The sequence below is a fragment of the Phasianus colchicus genome, chromosome 4 (assembly GCF_987193195.1).
Source record: "Phasianus colchicus chromosome 4, bPhaCol1.hap1.1, whole genome shotgun sequence".
NCBI classification, from domain to species: Eukaryota; Metazoa; Chordata; class Aves; order Galliformes; family Phasianidae; genus Phasianus; species Phasianus colchicus.
In genome coordinates, this window is record NC_143439.1 from 31,330,360 (window position 1) to 31,339,275 (window position 8,916).

General features: G+C 42.1%; 2 long non-coding RNA genes across 4 annotated transcripts in view; one reads left to right on the forward strand and one right to left on the reverse strand.

Moving 5' to 3' along the window:
• LOC149918158 (uncharacterized) overlaps positions 1–7,088 on the forward strand; it is a 35,563-nt gene extending 28,475 nt beyond the window's left edge. The window contains exons 5-6 of the long non-coding RNA XR_016466027.1: positions 5,833–5,893; positions 6,497–7,088. This is a non-coding gene — a long non-coding RNA (uncharacterized LOC149918158). The remainder of the gene's footprint in view (positions 1–5,832; positions 5,894–6,496) is intronic.
• LOC116231171 (uncharacterized) lies at positions 1,074–8,654 on the reverse strand. Of its 3 annotated transcripts, none has more exons than XR_016466024.1 (3): positions 2,671–2,833; positions 2,033–2,393; positions 1,074–1,869 (listed from the first exon to the last, which is right to left on the reverse strand). It is a non-coding gene; the product is annotated as an uncharacterized LOC116231171 (long non-coding RNA). The 3 variants fall into 3 exon arrangements; XR_004167382.2 differs by lacking the exon at positions 2,671–2,833 and adding an exon at positions 8,428–8,654 and having other exon boundaries at positions 1,075–1,869; XR_016466023.1 differs by lacking the exon at positions 2,671–2,833 and adding an exon at positions 2,852–2,924 and having other exon boundaries at positions 1,075–1,869.
• Between the last annotated feature and the right edge of the window lie 262 nt (positions 8,655–8,916).

Consider the following 8,916-nt stretch of genomic DNA (forward strand, 5'->3'; position numbering starts at 1 on the left):
GTACTCATAGAGGCAAGCTGGAGACCTGCCCACCTGAACAGCTGATGAACTTTGTTTATTGCACTACAGTAAAATCCTGCTAAGTGTGTGTGCTCATCCCGCCGTGGTGCCAAAGCTTTCAGCAGGACTAAGAGAAGGTGAAGCTGAGCTGCTGAGCTACTCACATGCAACCTGTCTGTGCATCTCCTCTTCTCCAGCACTGTCCACTTATGACCTCTGTCATCAGGCACATTTTCAGGGAAGCAAGTGTCTTTTGTGCCTTTGGCTCACATTGCCCTGCCCAGAGACAGGAGCTGGAGGGCTATGACACAAACAACCTCATTGTATAAGCTGGTAGACACAAACTGTTTGTATCAAGGCTGACATATAAAACATTTGTTTGCTAATGGCTGCCATGGACTAGCTGGGAGGAAGGGTAGGAACTATGACACATTGTGACCTGTTTCTGGGCCTGCCAAGTTTGCATTTAGGTGTAGCAGACATTGGGAATTGGGAAGAGACCCCCAGTGAGAGCCATTTTTTGTCTCTTTCCTCGTTTATGGCAGTAAGGTCTGCCCACTTAAGGACTGGGACAGCAGAATTTGTACGTGCTAAGACTCCAGAGAGCTCAGCTGTACTGCTCTCACTGCTATTGCCTGCTAAAAGATAGTTACATTTCAGAATTTTATTACAGTCAGATGATTGCCTGAATAAACCATAATGTAAACCAGGTTTGCAAAATAATCTAACTGCAGCCTTCAGTACCGATGTGTGTTTTAGAAACAAGAGATCAACTTTTGACATAAGACAGACAGACTTAAAGCAAACATTCATTGTAGGTCTGCAGTTTCACACAAATGCAGAGCCATAGTAAATTCCAGTTAGCAGAGACTGTAAAAATCCTTTGTTTGCTATGCAAGACATCTCCTTTAGTCAAGAAGATTGTATGTGGAGATAGAATGTATCCAGGTTTTGATACATAAATTCTTAGCTGCAAAATTGGTTTGTGAATACTTTTCAAGCTTGAATGCAGGGCTAACAAAATTAAAAGAAACAGATTCCTAAAGCATTGCAGCGGGATTTTAAGAATCACCGAGTCACTTGCTCCCATAGAAATATATAGAAAGTTTATCTTTGACTTCAAAAGAAGAATAAGGTGAAACTATAACCATGAATATAGCTACAATTTATTTCAAATCTGCTTCCTCAGAGTGTGTCCTTTTGTATCCCAGTGTAAGCTTTGTAAGGTCAAAGTGGCAGTCCTGTGGAACATGACTCACAGGTCAGGAAAACATGTGCCAGTGGCTTGCTGATTTTAAGTGTGCACTCTGTAGATTACAGTTCACTTAGAATTGAGTATGGACTACTCGAACTGTACTCAGTCAGGTTGAATCCAAAATGAAGCATATACACATAAGAAGTCTCTCTGTCCCCTCCCTTCAAGCCAGCGAATACTGAAGTAAATAGATGCACCTGGCAGCATTACACAATAAACTGGTTTGTGATTTGCTCTGCACTTTGGCATTCTCTGTGTACAAAGAGAGTGAAATCAAAGAATTTGTGTCAGAGGCCAGGGTTTTCATCTGCTCCAGTGGGATTTGAGCCCTGAATTTTGACTGAGAGTTGCAGACTTTAATCTGAACTTTTTAGACAGTACATGCTTCATATTATAGGGGGAAAAAAAAGTATGTGATCACCTTTTATTATTTTTTTTATCAGAGATTCTTTATTATTCCCGGCGTACTTGGTTATTCAGAGAGGTTTCCAAGGCTGGAAGGTAAAGCCTCTTCTCTCCAGTGTCCTACAGGAGTGGTTTAGTAACTAAATCGTGTGACTAATCAGCATGGCAGCAAGGCGTCCCAGAAAGTTGACAGTTTCTTATGGCTGTTCCTATAATAAGATCAGAGATACATTTGGACTCTGTTGGCTTCCTGTTTGTAACAGATAATGAGAGAGGAGACTTTTTAAGGCAAGAGGGAACACAATCATAGACTGTTTTTGTGTTTCAGGTACCGGACAGGTGTTTACTCCAAGAGAATGGCAGCAACTTTACCTTTGGAAAGATGCGGTCTTTCAAATGAGAGTGCAGTAACTGAGGGCAGTGGCTTAAGTGATGATTAGTATCCTTTGTGAACTCCTTCCTGGCTTCCACCTCTGACTTGAGCTTGCATGTGGGTTTAACAGATATTTTCCGTACCTTTTGTTGAGTCAGGTGGGATCTGCTCTGTAAAATAATGGGGGAAAGCCCCTTTCTGCCTCGGATGATGATGTTATCAGATGGAGGAGGAAAGCTGCTTCTGAAATCATCCAGACCACTTTTTAAGAACCTCCAGCGCTGGCTGTTAAGTGAATCGGAGAATCTATGTTTGTTGCTGTTTGCTGGCAAGAATCTTGATGACAGCTTTTCCTTGTACCTGAAAGCAAAAACTTCTGGTTAGTGCAGGAAATACTGGTTTTGTAAGGAGGTATGGTAAGACTTAGCTTGCTTCTGTCAAGAAAGCATGCATAGATGGCTAACCACAGAAGCCTGTGCTATGGTAGTTCAGCTCTGCTATTTGCCCTATGCAAAAGTGAAGTATCTCAGCTGAATACCAAATGTGTAGGGACACTCATGCTGTGAATGCTCAGACATGAGAGGAGCTGTGCTAGGTGCTGTCATTCAGAAGCCAAAGGAGATGCTAAGTTACACACCAGAGACTCAGGAAAGTAATTTGCTTGTTTTCTCTTTTCCCAGTAAAGTTTCACAGTGAAAAAAACTCGTGTGCAAACTTCACTAATTCCAAGTGGCAAAGCTGGAGCTTCTGGAGGGAGTAGTGAACATGCCAGAAGTAGACTAGTGAAGGCTAATAGAGGACCCCTGGCTCCTACTCACCATGGAACTTTGCTCATCCCAGCAACTCCACAACACCAGGCCCTGGCTGCTGGGCACAGAATGTTGGAGAATGGAGGTTCTTAATTGCTAGGAAATTGTATCCAGTGGCATCTCCTGGTCACTTAACTCATCCCCAGGCTTGTCCTAAATTCTTTGCCCTGTCCTTGGGACACATGTCCCACATGCCCCTTTTTGTAGTCTCCATGCTTGCCAGGTCTGCCAGGAGCCCTGCCAGGTGACACAGTGCCTTCACAGCTATGGCAGATGAGAGAGCTGAACTGTGTTATGGCTTTCTGTGTTGGTAGAGTAGACTCTCTTTGCTCTGCAGCTATGAACAGCATAGTGTATTTCATCTGTGCTCTCAGTTCAGTTCCTCCCTGGGTGCTGCTGCATTTGTGCTTGTCCCTTGGCATGAGAAGGTCTTCCTAAGCAGCTTGAGTCTTTTTGCAGTACTCATCAGCAACAGAGACAACAGAAAGCTGTGGGCTTGAGGAAGTTCTGTCAGCCTTCCTGGGCTCTAGCTATAGTGGCTCCTCCCATTACCCGAGAAACCCTCCAGGGAGAACACAGATGAAGTGTAGGACTTAATGCATGAAAGTAAGATCAAGCACCTGGAAAGCTTTGATGATAGCATACATGACTGTTGCAATCTGCATTGGAGGAACATGCAGTCTAGCAGCTATAACTTGATTTAAGGTAGTGAAGCTTTGACAGCAGGAGATGTACAGATTAGATTGGCTTGGCACTGAAAGCCAGGTCCTCAGAAAACTTTTTACTCTGTTAGATTATCCCAACAGTATAAAAAGCCAGTCTTTTAAACTCACAGTGCATGTCTTGCAGCTTCCTCTCCTTCATTTCCTAACAAGAGCAGCACTCTCCAGTCCCACAAACTGTTCCCTCTATGCTCCATCCTCTAGCTGTGTTTTTTTGTCTGTGTTCATCTTGAAGGTGCTCCCGTTCAGCAGTGAGTGCTCTAGCATTGCTCTGTGGCAGCAGTTAAAACCAGATGTGCAACTGAGCAAAGAGGACATGGTGTGGGCAGGTGGTCCTCACAGGGAGAAGAGAATGAGGGTTGATTATGTTCAAGGTCTGGAAAGGAGTGGAGTTGAGCAGGGAGAGAAATATGGATGTAGAGAATGGTAAGGAAAACGTGATGTGAAACAGTGCTCTGACCTCCCACACAGACAGCCCAGTTTGCCATCTCCCAGTCTTTGGCGTTACATGCAGAAGCAGACCAAGCCAGAAGTAGCTAATGAATGGGTCTGAGTAGTCGCACTTGCTAATTTTGCTATAATTCAGATTACGAGCAGTATGGCTGTATGTATTTTTTTTTTTTAAGTTACTACATGACTTATCTCCCATATATCATGTGTATATGAAAGTATGTGTTAGTCTGGCTTACAGTTCATGAGATCTGTGTCTTTTTAGCTGAAGTGTCAAAAGCTAGAGTCAACAAGGACCAAATTTCAGAAGAAAAAATGTTTTTGTTGTGTTCTCATAACAGCTAATATAAATTTCCTCAGAGGAAAAGCGCTATAGTTAAATCTCTTATCTTTTAAAAATACATGGTCCCATATCTAAAAGTTATTGCTGAATACATCCCCCAGCCTGGCCTTTCTGATACATTTACTTCTTGTGTATCCACATCCAGCTAAACCAAGAACTAAGTTACTGCCCACAAAAAGCAACTTTGTTCACAGACCTTTCCAAGGTCACTGTTGAACATCATGATTGCAGAGTAGTTCTGCTCTATAGTGAACTGCTTTTCTGCCAGCAGTTAACTTTTAGTGTGTGGGAGTCATGAATTAAAGCTTCAGTACAGTGAAGTCTAATTTTTCATAAGGCTTTCAGAAACATCTCAAATCTAAGCTGAAATCAGTACTTTATAATTGCATTATTGTTTTACTAATTATGTGTAGTACTAGAAATGTATATAATATGTGTAAATTCATTGATGACAAGTATGCATACTAGCTGTGCATGAAAGACAGAAGAGCAAAGACTCTGACAGCATTTTCCTTGTATGATACTGATGCACTTGGGTGTTTTCCAAAAGTTGTTCCTCATAGACTGGGAGTATATTACACATAAACCTTCTGCAAATCTTCCTGGCCCATGCTGTGAGACATCCAGCCAGCAGATGCTCTTTGTAGTGAGCTGCCAGGAAACTTGAAATGCTAAGGACCTGTAAGTTACTTGTAATATGTTATATGTTTTGTTGATGAGCTGGGATGAGTTAAAGAGCAGCTAGGGGTTAAATTCTTGACAGGAGAATATTCCACCATCACAAAAGCACTGTTTTTGAAAAGCAGACCTCAGTCCCTGTAATATTTACTTCTGTTGAATGTCCCAGAGGAAAATAGAGGTAGGATACAGAAACACAGCAGTGGAGATGGAAGTAAATAGAGCACCACAGACACACAAATGAAAGAGCACCACAGATACACATGCCGAAAACATTATTCAGCAGAAGACAAGTGGAAAAGTCTACCAAGGGTTTAGATTGCACACAATCTAGTAGAGTATTTATTGAGTTGAACACTTTTCTAGTTACATTTATATTTGCACTATTGAGATGAAATAACACTTGGTTCTGGAAAGCCTGTTTTAACACTGCCTCCAGGTCACAGCTGGATCCAGTTAGACCTGGTGTGAACAAGTTTGTCAACAGTGATGGATGATTACAGCATCTAATTCTGAAATAAGGACAAGCGTGATTCCTATCTTGGGTGGAAAAGAACAGAAATCCGTGAAGTGACATGGATGGAGACAGAGAAAATCCAGTTACACTACTCCTCCTACCTGCTGTTTCCACTCTCTGTTGTGGCTAACATAAAACATTCACTAAAGAATGGTTTAAAGTTATTAAAGGACGAGAGTTGGAGTAAGGATTTCGGGGATCTATTTGGCTGATATCAAATATATCAGCCTATATGATTCTTTACGTCCTTCTTTGACAAGTTCTTTCCTTCCTTTTATAGACACCTAGGAGCCAAGTAACTGCTGTTGAACAGAGCTGAAGAAGCCACAATGATTACCTAAGTAAGTAGTGTCTTTGGTCTTAAAGATTCTCTCAGTGCACTGGACAGGAATCTTCCATTCAGAATTAATTTCAAAACAAGGTTTCTCAGATTATTTTACCACATGGAAATCAACAGGAGAAGCCCTGAACTAGCCTTCTGGGAGCACGATGCTTCCCTTTTTCATCATGAGAAAATCTCAGGGAGCCTGGCAGTATATGTGGGTGATGGATGCTAAACAAGAGGTGTCAACTTTTTATAGCTGACTCCATGATTGCTGGCTTAGGTTTGTCCATCTGTGGCTGGGCTTCTCCAGACCCTGACAACTCACTGCTCCCTGATTAACCTCCCCTCCATACCCCTTGTAGACTGACATTTCCAAAGAGATCCCGCTGGCAACATTTTGATGTGCTTCCCTTCTGCAGATCCCAATGTTGTTTGTTCAGACCTGTTTTGTCTGCCATCAGGACTGAGGAGTGGAACTTTACATAGAAGGACATCTGCTCTGATTACCAATTTGCCTTTTATTTTTACCTAAGTGACTGTCAGTGAGGCCTCAGCATGTGAAGTGGCACCTGCTATATTTTGCAGAACAGGTCTCCTATCATTTTCCCCTTATTTATAGTGCTAGTGCCAGAGGCATACCGGAGCTGGGATCCTAATTGTAGTAGGTTCTATACAAGAACAGAAAAAGGAAAAATCTGCCACAAGAGTGGTAAGAGAACGGTAGAGCACATATGCAGAGTAATTAGACTGAGCTTCTGTAATCACTGTCATTTTAAGTGGGAAAGATTCTTGAGAATGGCAGATTAAATAGTAAAAAAAAAAAAATAATGAAAGGAGTGAGGAGATAGAGGAATAATAGAATGTGTAAGAGGAAAAAGAATAAGGACATGATAATGTTGTGGGGTAAGCACGTTTAAAAACATTTCCAAACGTGGGCCTTATCTGCCCTTTCTTCTTCCCATTTCCTAGGGATTTTGGCATGGGAAGATACACCCCTGCTTGTCTCAGGGATTTGTAATTATGATACAGTATTGTGCCTTGAGCCAGCAGCGCACCCACTGCATTCCCATGCTGCACTTCAGAGGCGGGGTCACTGTTCATGGGAGTGTTTTAAATGTATCATTGCTAGTAAGCAGTTTCTGATTTCTAAAGGTAAAATAGTTTGTGAAAAAAGAAAAAGAAAGAAAGAAAGAAAGAAAAAGAGAGAGAGAGAGAGAGAGAGAGAGAATAATCCACATAGAGTATCTAGAAAATCTGTATGTACAACTGGTGTCATTTTGTACATTCTGTGGGTAGGTTTCTAGCAAAACAAAAACTGCAGCATTGAATTAAGCTAAAAGCAAAATTCTGCAGGAATCAGTGTTTAATCTACAATGTCTGTGGTCCCTGGGCTTGCAAAAATCTTTCATCTGTCACAATGGCAAAGCAAATTTACATTTAAAAAAAAATAATGCATCTTGAATATAATAACTCAGACATGGTCTCTGCAATCCCTTAGATGTTTTCACCTTTCTTTTGACTTTTCACGGTTTCAGTGTTGGTATAAAAACAGCATGGTCTTTCTTAATAAAAAGGCTTCATGGCTGTGACATGTAGAAATGGTAAAAATGGCTTTGTTTAACTAGAGAAGTGTTCTCTTGTGTATTTATCTTGCTGTTTTTTTTTTTTTTTTTTTTTTTTCTTCTGAATCTCTGATTTGTAGACAGTGGACCAGTTGACTTACACTGGAGTACATGCATCAGGATATCCTCAAGACAAAACATAAGTCACAGGGCAGTTGCACTAGTTCAGGTGAGGCAAGAACAAGGGCTCCTTTACACTGATTCAAGAAGCCATGGAAAATGCTTAATGCATTCTGGGAGGAGATACCCACTTGTAGAAGTTGTCGTTACAGCCAGTCCTCACCAAAGACAGTATTTTATGGTGTAAGGGAAAGTTTATGGTTTCATAAGGGAATTCCTACGGAAGATTTTTCAAGGGGGAGAATTCTATTGCTATAGTTCAATTAGTCTTCAAAAAAAGGGTTATAATATTTATTCTGTTGGCTTTGTCACACACCGTCTCCTCGCCACGCCTACTACACTCATCTCTCCAAAAACAAAGCCAACAGAATAAATATTATAACCCTTCATTCAGTGTGAGAGAGCGGCAACAGATGAGGATGAAACTGAATGAAGTCACCACTTAGGTATGGGAATCCAAATTAAAAGTTGTTGACAGAACAGTGGGTTTTGTTTACTGCATAAGAGGAACCACAAGAGTTCTAGTTCCCCAGGTAATTAATGAAAGTTGACCTCATAACCTTTCATGAGCGAAAAAAGTACATTGTAGCATTGTCCCCAGCAATTTTAGCAAGGAATCCATCTGATAGTTTACTTGCTCTCCCCTAGGGAAGGCATTACTTGAATCCAGATGACTATGGCCAGCTGCCCCATGACTGAGAAATGCTGGAGGACTGGGAGCCAATTCGAGACTTAATAAGCATGAGTGTTGCTAACAGCATGACTGTGGCTATGGGACAGACAGAGGTCCTGCATCCCTGGGACTTACCTCCCTTTGTGAAATACAGAGCCTGTGACAGAAAGCAGACATCACAGTGTCCATTTCTGGGAAAGCCACTGCCGTGTGCTCCTGTCCCTCCTCCTGCAGCGCTCCAGGAAGTGATTTTGGGTGGGAAGCTAGAGCAGGAGCGCCCACTGCCTTTTAAAGGAGAAGTGGATACATCGCCTTATTTCTTATGCGTCTTAACTGCACTACTGGAAGCTGCATTGCATTGAATTATGGTAGAATCTGATCCCTACGAAGCTTTATTCGCTCTAGAGGCTGTTTCTGTTCCCTACAAGTTTTCCTGTAACGAATAGTTATTCTTCCACTTGTTTCACAGCAAACCCTTGACACATGCCTGCTGCACCAGGAGGCGCCCACAGCAGGCAGGAAGATTTCAGCACGAACCAACAACCAGGCCGCGCAACGCTTCGCCGAAACACAAAGGCGGCCCCCGCCATCGGGACTCTCCCTCCCTCGGTGCCCGGCGGGGCG